The sequence below is a fragment of the Adiantum capillus-veneris genome, chromosome 3 (assembly GCF_014529385.1).
Source record: "Adiantum capillus-veneris isolate H3 chromosome 3, ASM1452938v2, whole genome shotgun sequence".
Classification (NCBI taxonomy): Eukaryota; Viridiplantae; Streptophyta; class Polypodiopsida; order Polypodiales; family Pteridaceae; genus Adiantum; species Adiantum capillus-veneris.
The window spans coordinates 18,584,648-18,597,292 of NC_140933.1; positions in this window are offsets into that span (position 1 = coordinate 18,584,648).

The window sequence follows — 12,645 nt, forward strand, 5'->3', positions numbered from 1 at the left end:
TCTTTTCTGTGAAGAAGAAGAAGAAGCTTTCCATCTCTGTGTGCTTTGTGCTTGTCTTGTGTAGCTCTCTTGCATCCTCATTCTTTACAATATAGTTGGTAAATTTTTTGGCCATGGTGGGGCTGCATCTCTGGTTTTTGCCTAACTACCTGGTGTTACTCACTTGAACATTAACAAGGTTTAAAAAATGAGGGATGGTTTGGGACTTTGTCTCGTACTGATCTTCTGATATGCTTTACCTTGAGATTATCTAAGTTTTGGTTTTTTTTGGGCGGATTTTGCAAACCTTGGCTTGTGCTAGGTTTTTCTCTAATCTTAGTTACATTATTGTAAACTCTAGTTCAAATGGATTCTATAATTTCTAAATTTATGGTTGGGTGGCACTTTTTAGCTAAATAATCCCTTGAATTTGACTGAACTTTGGCCCACATGTGAATGAGGTAATTTCTAGCTCTATCTTATCGTGGTATTTTGTTCCAAAACAATTTATTAGTTTGATACAATTATGTATGATTTAGTATACAGCTGTGGTTGGTTGAGGTGTTGGTTGGCTATGGAACTAGCGTGGTTGCATGAGTAGAGTCTTGGATTCAATACTTTCTTATTCAAATTACCTGCTTCAAAAGGGTTGAAAGTTGACAAGATGCTTTGTGTTGTGACTACTTCATACTTCAAAAACATGGGACAACACTTGGATTAGAAGGGGTGATGACCTTTTAATCACAATGAGAACATGTGGAAAAATACTTCTTTATGTTTTGGGGTTTGCAAATTTCATAAATTTACATCATATCTTGAATACTTAAATTTTTTAATACAATATTTATGAGATCTTTTGACACTTGGATCAGAAGTAATGGTGGCCTTTTGATCACAATGAAAACATGTGAAAAAACACTTCTTTATTTTTTGGGGGTTTATTAAAACAAAAACCAAATCATATCTTGAATACTACATTTTTTTAATGAATAGGGGTGGCGACCTTCTAATCACTATGAAACATATGGAAACACTCTTTTTTGGGGAGTCATAGACCTACTCTGTGATGTTGTGTCAGTTTCCTAAAGACTTTTGCGATATCATTTGATACTCTAAAAAGTATAGTAGGTTCAAGTTAAAAAGTGTTTAAGTAGGACATGGATAACAACTGGTAGGTTTCTTTAAAACGTGTAATATGTATTCAAGGCTAATGAATCTGTTGTCTTGTTTATATGGATGTAGGTGAGAATCCTATTTTTACTTAAAATCTTTTTGGTTTGACAGTGAAGAACCTGGCCTCCTCTACTTTAGAACCAATTTTTACTATCTCATGTATAAAAGCACTAGAATGATACTTCATTCTCATTTTGTCCTAGAAAAATGAATCTAAGACTAAGTCTTTTTTGTGCTAATCATTGTCCTTTGTCTAAAGCCAATTGTCTTTTGATATGTTATGTTCTTTTGTGTATAAGTATAAGTTTAATACAGCAGCACACACACAACATCCAATCACTTGTCAAATATTTCAATTACCCTTCACAAAAAGCATCATCACTTTACACATTAATCTTTGTGGTTGTCACTTGATTCACACAAGAAATGCCTCCAATGCAAATGACAAGTAGACAACGATCATATGCATGCACACTAATGACAAGATTAATGAAGTTATCCAAGACATACTCCAAAAGTGAATCACCATTCCCTCTAGTAGTGTTTGGGTCTCTGAACCCAGTTTTTCTTAAAGGATGATATCAATAATTGCATTTGTACATGATCTCTACCCTCTTCCTAGAAGAAATTATCTCTTAGATCTCTTAGGAAAGTCCTTCTATTTTACCTGTTTTCATCTAGCCTTGGGACACTAGAAAAATCCATCAAATCTTAGGATGCCCACTAAATAGCTTCTCATACTACTAAATTATGTGATTCACTAGAATGTCCTTTGACTTATCGCATGTAGACAGTACCCTGCAAAGTATAGAAACACATTTTTTTAGACCGCATGAAACAAGGAGTTGTTCTTTGCAATACCCTGCAAAGAATAGAAACACAGTTTTTTTAGACCTGATGAAACAAGGAGTTGTTCTCCTCTATGTTGATGAGATGATATTTTCAATTCACATATCAACTTGGGACCAACATTGACAAGACCTACATAAAGTGCTCACACGAGTCGATGCAATTCTATCTTCAACTTCAACTTAAAAAATGTTAGTCGGGTGTGACCAAGCTTAAATTTCATGACTTTATGATTTTTGGCGAGTGCATACAAATGGATTTCTACAAAATAACAAATATATAAAATTGAAAAGTGCACCTTGTAAAGTTAAACTAATTTTTCTCTCAGGTTTATTCCCAATATTATCGCTAGTACTTACCCACTTTACTAGCTACTCAAGACAGCATATACAAATGAAATTGAATGGATTCTTGTAAAAAATGTTTTGATAATGTCAAGAATTTAATCATCCTTAAAGCTTCAATTCTTGTGAGTATATATTCATAAGCCCTTTTGAGTATAGCTTGATGCATTGAACACTAACCTAGGTGTAGCAATACTTGAATAGGACAACATACAAGCATGGCGACCAATTGTTTCATCAGTTGAGCTCTAATCCTTGCAAAGTTCAACTACTCTACTTCAAGAAAAAGTTGCTAGCAATATTGACTATGTTTTTTTGCACATCTTGAGGTAAAGAACCTCGTACTTCTGTACACACCACACTTTGAGTTTTCACAAGTCCTCAAAAAACTCCATAGACATTACCGTTGACCACAAATATAGAAAACTATCTCCCGATTCTCAATACATACAACATTGTAATATTTGCCAAGAATTCAATGCTCCATCTCAATCAGTAGGGCACTTAACATCAATCACAAGTAATGTACCCTTAGAATTAGTAGGTTGGGACTTTATGGGTCCAAATCTGACATCCATCCATGGAAACAGGTACTTTCTCCTAGCTCTATCAACTACCTCACCCATTGGTGCAAAGTCATAATTACCTTACCTAATGTCACAGTTGGCAAACAATCTCTTGTAAAAAATCATGACTACTCATAAATGTCCTACTCGACACCTTTCTAAGGACCTCAACTTTGGAGTGAGGTAATGCAAATCCTCACCAAGGTCTTAGGGGTGTAGTAACTCTTTAGATCTCCCTATGATCCCCCAACTAATGAGCTCACAGTAAGGCTGAATTGCGTTATAAACTACGTATTGTCCTCATTAGCTAAATCTCTCCACTAGAACTAGGACGACATCCGCCCTTTTGTAGTCCATGTATAGAATACATCAGCCTACCTTGGTGCACTACCTTGAACTTCCCCCCAATGATAGGAGTCCCATGCTTAATTAATATTGGCCTAGCCATTTACACTTGGATGGACATGAACCAAGCCTATAATGTGCCATGCTACACATCTCTATGGCCGTCTAGGCCTCCTCAAATCCTAGGTAGACTCCACCCTCAAGCTCTCCATGCATGATGTGCTCCTCTACTCACCTATCTTTGCATGCTATGGGGGTCCAAATGCTATAGATGATGTGACATTTGTAGTTATGCATCTTGGAGGAGCTCACTTGAGAGATTGTGTGCATATGGAGCACTATATAAAGCTTACCACCCAACCATAGGAGTCTCATGCTTATATAATCTTGGCTTGGCTATTCACACTTGGACAAACATGACTCAAGCTTATGGTGTATTGGGTTACACATCTCTATGGCCATCGAGGCCTCCTCAAATCTTGTGTACACTCCACCCCTAAGCCCCACATACACGGTGTGCTCTTTTTGTGCATGCCATGTGTGCTTGTTGGTCCAGATGCTACAGATGACTTGACAATCATGGTACCAAATTCATGTGATATTTTCTACAAAAGTGTGGTTTTAATGAGTCTTTGGGCCATAAATGGATAGGCCCTTATACAGTCCTCAATAATCTTAGCACAAACACATATCGTCTTCAATGAGACTCTAAAAACAAACTCACATGTGCTTCTACTATTTGCATGAATCCCTTTCATATGACCATCCCATCATACCTTTCAAATTCACCATGCAGACCTTTGATATTTCCATTTTAAGGGGGGGGGAGGTGTGACATAAGCCCCACATTAGCAACCACTTGTTAGTTAAGCAGCTAAGTAAAGATGATAGAGCAAGATATGGGTTTTTTGGAAAATTAGGGATGTGATTCAATCCTTTAGCCAAGATTTTTTGAGCGTGGTGTCATTAATCAAATTAAGATCACAAGTGCATACATGTTTTCCCAAATCACCAAAATCTTTATAAAAAGTGCTATATTATCACAAGCACATTCCAGGATAGTGTTGTGATGTAAAAAATCATTACTGCAGACAAGACTCTTGATAGGTTGTTGATACCTCCAGCCAATAAGCACATTATCAAGTATTTCATAATTGCGAAAAATAAATTCAAAGCACTCACATAATATTTTTTTGGGGTGAATCCAATCCAAAAGTTTAATTTGGAAAAGACAGTGTAAATAGATTAACTCCCTGGTAGAAATCTTCTTTGTAAGATGCATCCTTCCACAAGGGCCAAAAGCAACCTACATAGTATAGATGATCATAAGTCAAGGAGGTTCCAGATGGGAGTATTTCTTCCTCTTCCCCTAGTAAAGCTACAAGACTTTCCCATGTTATAATTGGACTTGAAATAAGTGGTCAGATAAGTCCCTAATTCATCAAATTTGAGCTCTTTAAGGATATCCATCATTAGACCACAAAAATTAAGCAATTTGAGCAACCACTAGTTGTTTGGCTTGTCCTCCAAACCAAGAATACATGAGGAATAAATGAAAGTCCACCGACTGCTCGGGGAAGAGTTGGTCAAGGTGGTTGAGGATATACCAGATAGCATGGTCAAACCACATGATGCTCGATTCACATGAGGCTTTGGGGCCAAGAAATTTGCAAGAACATTTTAGATAAGACCAGAACACATTCCTAATAGATTCAGTGTAGAAGTAAGGATTGCTTTTAGCAAACTCCCTGTTACCCTTTGTACAAATGTATAATCCTACATAGAGGAGTACTTAGAATGATCATTAAACTTGATGAGTTCCCCTTTGTCTAGGAACTGTTCTCCTTTCAAAATTTTGAGTCTGCAATCTTCAAATGTGGATGCTTATAAATCAACCAAATAAACCCAGTTTCACTAAGGATAGGTACCAAAAAGGCTTTGTTAGGTAGAACCTAGAGCTGATGGTCCACACCAAAGGACTCAACTTCAATTTGTCTAGCTGGTAAAAAAGGAAAAACTTGGGATACTTTGGGTACCATTTCTGAAAGGCTAGAGTCGCTGAGGGAATAGAGGCTGTTTTGAAATTCCTTGACGGCTTCTAGAGCATCACTATCTCTGCAGAAGATGTCACCTGTTTGAGGGCTGGAGTAGCGGGGGTACTGACAACAGTTGGGTTGAGGCAATCATTAAAAGAAAGCATGTGCAAGATAGAAGAGTTTTTATCCGTAGCTAAAGTCGAGTCATAAATAAGTTGAGAAGAATCCAAGCTTCTAATACATCTGAGGACAAGGGAGGTTTCCACTGAGAGAGGTTTAGAAGTTAATTCCAGGTCTTGTGAAAGAGCAAGGTTCTGCAATAGACAAAATAGTCAGTTAACAAGAGATTACTTAGTGTAATATGTAGCAATGATTTTGGCATGTTGAGCCAGAAAATTTCTAGTTCTAATGGCCATGGCTTTTTTGGAGGATGGTCCTTTAGGTAAAACGTAATTTGTTCTAAATCCTTGTATGCTTCTCCAAGTCGTGGATAACTCTCATGCGAGCAGTCAATTTATAATGTATGTGATCTTGAAAGTCAATAGAAAATTAAGGTTAGTAATGTAGGATGGACCTACAACACTGAAACCAGCAGAGCCAAACAAACTATGATAATCGTGAGCAGGTATCCAAAATTATAGTCTAAGAGGGACCACCTAACACCAGCCAACCTAAACAAGAATTATAGACAGTGGGTCCAACTTAGCACTATAATTCAAGCAAATTCCTAAAGCCAGCGTCCTGGCTTTCCCAAAGAATTGGGAAAGCCTTATGTATAGGACGTGTGTGTAGCTGCTTTACTTAAAATAAAACATAAATGAACTTTTTAGCTCAAAAGACAATTGGCTTTAGATAAGTGACAATGACTAATACAAGAACAACTCAATCTTATAATTATTTCTGTACATTGCTATAAGAATGATGTCTCATTTTAGTGTAGAAGTACAACAACTGATCTAAAATGCATGTTCCAAGTAGTGGTAAGAGCCTGGAATGTCAAGGACAGACATTTTCTTCAAGCCAAAAAATTCCAAGAAAGGTTAGAGTCCTCAAATGCATCCATTCAAACAAGACAACATATACGTTAGCCTTGAATGTGTTTTACAAGTTTCAATGGACTATATCAATTTTTATCCATGTCCAACTTACAACTTTTTTAACTTTAAACAAATGTCCAAAGTGCTCATGTAATCTAGAGTTTTTTAATTCATTTTAATGTTTATAATAAAGTATTTTTCTTTTGATTTATGAAAATAGTTATATATATGGTTTCTATATAACCCCAATTTTGAGTAGTCCTTTTGATCGGAAGGCCACCACCCCTTCTGATCCAAGTGTCTTAATACCCATATCGGCTCAAAAAAGTCAGCCCTTCAATTACTTTGCAAAAATTTTCAAGTTCTTTCCTTAATCAGTCGAGGAAATTCAAATCTTTTAAGTGAGGTGAAAACCCTTCATTGCTTCTATTTATAAAGCCATTTTAAAGTGACCTAATCTTTGGCATCAAATACCCATAAGACATATATTTGCATGGTTTAGTCATTAGACTTAGCCTAAGTAAATCAAGCAACAATTCAACTTTTACAACCCCAATTGGATTAGAGGTATCCCATTGATGGGAGCAAAGCGAACCCCCAACCCCGACGGCCTCTAAAACACCGGGGGCCGAATGGTGCACGCCTCGAGCCTGTCACGGTAAAGCAAACAGGGGGCACCACCTAGCTTTGAGCGGCTAGGACGCAGACCACGATGATGTAGACATCGAAAACTTACACACACACACACACACACAGAATTATTTCTACAGTATTTATAATGACCTTCCTTCTAGCGAGGCAGCACACCGTGGTGATAGAGAGGTAGAGAGAAAGAATGGTGAAAACTACTTGGTGCGTTCTCTAAGACCACTCAATGATTGTGAAGCTTGCTACCAAGAACGTGTCTACGTGTATGCATCGACCATTGGAGTCGAGAGGTGGACGTGGCTCCCTTCGCATGGTGCAATTCCCAAGGCAAACCATCGCACAAGCCCCCTCCCTGTGATGCCAATAGTGTCAACTCTTCCCACTACACTCTACCAAGTGCTGACCTCTCATGAATTGCCCCCACCCCCCTGATAGTGACCTCTCAATGCCAATTTATAGGTGTTGGCTGCTTGAATTATGGTAATCCCAGTGTGATTAGGGTAAGCTACTCGGGGAGACAAAGCAAGTGGTGGACCCTTGCTTTGTTTTGGGAGGTTATTAAAAAAATGAGAATCTCTAGGTGGGCCTTTGTGACCATCACCTAGAGAGAAGGAATTTACAAAGTGGAAATTTTATGAGGCTTGGGTGAAAAATGAAGAAATGATGAACATAACCTACAAATTACAGAAAATGGCATCGTGGTTGCGTGATGCTGGCGAATGGTGTGTTGCCGGTGCATCGGTGTAGCGCGTACTTCTTTTCGGGGTCCACCGAGGCATGCCTCTGGCGCATTTCCTCTTTTCGTTGTTGGCGGCGCGTGCTTTGGGTGTTCTCCTTCCTTTTTGTCGATGTCAATGGCGTGGGTTCCTCCTTTTTTTGTAATTTTTTTAAAGTGCGTGCGTACACATGTGTCGTGTGTATATATGGGTGTGTGAGGGTATTTGTATATGTTTGTGCGAGCATGAGTGTGTGTGTATAGTGAATGTGTGTGCGCGAACGTGCGTGGGAACGGGCGTTGTGTATGTAATGTATATATATATAATTTTTTTCTATTTTTTTCGGTTTTTTTTTCGACAGTGCAGACGACGCAGAGACGGGGGGGCGAGGATGGTGAAGGGGCGGTGTGCGCATACGCAGCATGTGTGTGTGTGGTGTGTGTGTGTATAGTGTGTGTGTGGCGGCGCCTGCGTAGGCTTTGTACAGAGCGCGCATGTGGCGGGTGTGGAGCCGGGCAGCCTGCGGGCAAGATAGAGCACGAGAGAGAGTGAGAGTGGGGGGGGGGAGGGGGGGGGAGAGGGGATAGGGGTTGGGGGGGTGTGGATGGCAGTAGGCGCACGAGCAGATTGGATGAGCGCGAGGCCCGGGAGGGGGGGGGTAGTGATAGCGGGTGCGACAAGGAAGGGGGGGGGGGGTGAGGGTGCTTAGTCAACAAGAGAGGGAGAGGGATTATTTGGCCAAGGGTGGTTCCCACCAAGGCAAGAGGGGGAGAGAGGGGGAGATAGGGGTTGTGAGGGGGGGGAGGGGGGGGGGAGGGGGGGGGTTAGAGGGTAGAGGAAGAGAGGGTGTGAGAGATAGAGGGAGGGAGAGGTGATACTTGCCCTAAGGCCCTCCGTGGATACTTCCAAGAGAGAGAGAAAGCTAAGGCTAGGTGTAGATGGGGGGGGGTGTGCTTAGGCCAGCGGTCCGCCAGGGGGGAAAGAAAGAAATAGGGGGAGGGGGGGTGCTTAAGGCCAAAGGGAGTGTGGACGAGAGGAGGTGGGGGTACGGCCCGCCGTGGCTGGAGTGTGGACAAGCAGAGAGAGAGAGAGAGAGAGAGAGAGAGAGAGAGAGAGAGAGAGAGAGAGAGAGAGAGAGAGAGAGAGAGAGAGAGAGAGAGAGGATATTTGGAAGAAAGAGAGAGATGCTATCTGTGGTGGCCCGCCGTGGCTGGAGTATGACAGAGATACCAATGGCACCTATTGGGCCAGATGATGCAGCGGTAGAGTAGGAGAGAGAATATTAGCAAAGCTGGGTAGTAAGAGAGAGATCGTCTTTTGATGATAATGGAGGGGTGTGGCTAAATTGGCGGCACCCTACCGGTGGTTAACCTTGGGGGGGTATGGTGAATGGTAAAGACCCTTTTTTTTGTTGTTTGTTTTTTCTTTTGGTAACAAACCCTCCCTTCCTTAGGGTGTGGTTCTCACGGGCATGGTTTTGAAAATCGGCCATCATTAGCCCTCCCATCTGGCTAGAGGCATTCATGCTTCTAGCCCTTCCTCTGCATCTTTAGTTGTGGAGTTAGAGGGTTCTCCCTCTTCTGGAATGTCTAGCATGAATTCTGGATCAAACCGAAGAAAATACCTTTTCAGTCTCCATCCATTGACCCTAGTCTTGTGAATTCTCCCATCAGCTTCCATCAGCTTATAGCTGCCGTTGTCATAACGCTTCTTGATGATGAATGGTCCTTCCCATCTGGGTTGAAATTTCTTGTCCTTCCTGGTGTCAAATCTGTTGTCGTATCTCAGCACTAACATACCTTTTTCCACTCCCTTTTCTCTAAGCCCTTGATTGAAAGTGAGACGGCATCGTTCTGCCTACGCTGCATAGTGATTGATGGCTTCTTTCCTATCTAGTTGGAGCCTCTCCAGATCCACGATATGGTTTCGAAGATTTACAATTGGACGTTGTGTTTGGCTAGCCAAGACTCGTAAGCTGGCTATCTATACTTCAATGGGTAGAATTGCCTCCTTCCCATAAACTAGATAGAAAGGGGTGAAACCTAGTGATGTTTGGAACGTCGTTTGGTAGGCCCAAAGAGCTGCCATAAGATGTTTATCACAGTCTCCTGTGTGATTGTTCACCTGTTTTGTGATGATTTTACAAATCATTCCGTTTACCTTCTCTACCAGACCATTGCATTGTGGATAGTATGGTGTGGAATGTCGGCGTGTGATGCCTAACTTCTTCATCAGTTCTCCCACTAGATCGCCTCTGAAGCCTGGTACTCTATCTGATATTATCTCAAGAGGAGTGCCAAAATGGAAACAGATATGCTCAATAATGAACTTTGCCACCTCTTGGGCTGTAATGCCAGTGGTGGCTGTTGCTTCTGCCCATCGAGTCATGTAGTCTACACCCACTATGATGTACAGTTTACCTGATTGAGCCCTTGGTAAAGGACCGATTGCATCTATTCCCCATTTCTAAAATGGACCATATGAGATGATAGGAGTCTGTGGCTCGTAGGTTAATATGCGATCACTGGCCATTTGACAAGCCTTGCATGTTTTACACCAATGGTGTACATCCCTGTTCAAACTAGGCCAAGAGTATCCTGCTTGTAGAATCTTCCTACTGGTGATATCTAGAGCAAAATGACCACCGCAGACGCCATCATGGCAACTTGAAATTACCTCTGTGATCTCACTGGAGGTTGGCCTGAGAATCTAATCCTTGCCCTTACAATACAAGTGGTCGTTTACAAGGCGGTATCTAGTAGCCTTCCTTATCAGCCACCACTGTTTCTGGCCTTTGGTGTATCCTCCCGGACATTCTCTTGTATCTAGAAAACTGACGATATCAGGCACAGTGTCACTACCTTGAAAGAGGGGTAGCTTTAGTTTGATTGCTCCTATGGGAACGTCTTGTATTCTTTCTTTGGCTAGAGCATCTGCCTCCTGATTTTCTGCTCTGGGAACATGAAATAGTTTCACTGCTTCAAACTTCCTTAGAAGATCCTACCCAAGTGCCATTTATCTGCCTTATCAAAAGCAAGGCATCGCCAAACACATTCATGCGCTGAATTCCTTGTGAAATACCTTGTTCCAACCCAAGAATTAGGGATGCATATTCTGCTTCATTGTTGGAGTGGGAGTGTAATAACTGTCCGATGGAGAATACTCTTTCTTGTTGCTCATTGAAAATGACTATGCCAGCCGTAGACTGGTCCATTGTTCTCTTGTATGCTCCGTAAAAGAATAGACAGTGAGATATTTCTAGCCTAGGACTCTCTACCATTGGTGTTTCTTCCTTTGCTTCCGTGTTGACCTTCAACTTCTTCTCATAGTGGCGATGAGTGAGAATTCCCGCTAAACTAGCCCTGGTAGAGTTTTCTACTTGCATGGTGTAGTCAAACTCTTGTAGTCTAATTAACCACTTAGAGATCCTAGATGAGACATCCATGTGTCACATTATATATGGAAAAACCTCTTCCATTGTCAGGATTACAAAGGTTCTAGGCAGGAGATAAGAGCGGAACTTTGTGGTAGCAAACATTAGTGCGAGAACCATGTGTTCTACTTCGGTAAATCCCTTTTCTAACGGGGTCATGACATGACTAGAGAAGTTAATAGGACGCATGAAAGAAGTTTGGGGGTCCTTTTGCATTAGCACGGCTCCGAGTGTATCACTTCCTACACTAGGGTTCACATAAAATGGCTCGTCCCACTTAGGAGGTTAAATGGCGGGAAGCTTAGCTAGGATTTGCTTTACCTCAGTAAACTGCTGCTCATTCTCTTCAATCCATGAGAAGACATCCCTCTGGGTGACTTGTTGTAGGGGAAGGAACACTTGAGATAGCAAGTGAATGAACCTGCTTAAGTATCTTACCTTCTGAAGGATAGAAACCAGCTGCTTAGCGATGGTGGGTGACGACAAAGATACCAGGGCCTGGATCTTGCTAGGGTCAGCCTCAATCCCTTTTGCTGAAATTACATGGCCAAGGAGAGTGAATTTTCTTTCACCACTGGGACACTTATCCACGTTGATCTGGCCGCCCAAGGTTTGTAGCATGGTTAAGCCATCATAGACTTTGCTTACATGAAGGGCTCGTGAACTGTAGATGCAAAAATCATCTATGAAAACCCATATTGATGTTCCAAAGTAGGGTTGGAAAACAAAGGTCACATAGCGCTGAAATGTGGCCAGGGCGTTAGTGAGGCCAAACTGCATCACCCTGTAAGCAAAGCATCCCCAAGGTGTGATGAAGGTTGTCTTCTTCTGATCTTCTTCCGTAATGCTAATTTGGAAGTATCCTGAGTAGCCGTCGCACACTGTGTATCATTCGTGACTCGCCACTTCATTGAGTATTTCATCCTGGAATGGGAGGGGAAAGTGATCCCTCTTTGTGGCAGCATTGAGAGGTTTATAGTCCACACAGACTCTCCACTTACCATTTTTTTTCGGTGTGACTACTACTGGGGAGACCCATTTTGAGTCTTCGACAGGGTAGATGAAACCTGCTTGTAGCAAACTTCTCACTTCTTTGAGTAGTGCCTCTTGTTGGATTACTCCAACTCTTCTGAGCTTCTGCACTATGGGTTTACTGCCTTCCTTGAGTTTTATGTGGTGTTGCACCACTGTAATTCCTGTGATCTTATCATAGCCATCAATGAACAAAGTAGTGAAGTTACCTAGCATGGAAACATATTCCTTCCTTTCTTCATCAATTAACTCATTTGAGAGCATTTTTTGCAACTTACCTGCATCCTCCAAGGATTGCATACCTGATGATTCCTCTTGGTCTGTCAGGGGTGTTTCAGATTGTGTCAATCTTTTTGGGTCTTTAAGAGTGACCCCCATCACTTCGATGCTATTGTCACTTCCGTCGGTGGTGGTTGTCTCTTCTCCTGAGGTAGACGAATATTCGCTGGTGGACTCATTTTCTGAAGCCTCCAAGATCATGTTCCGT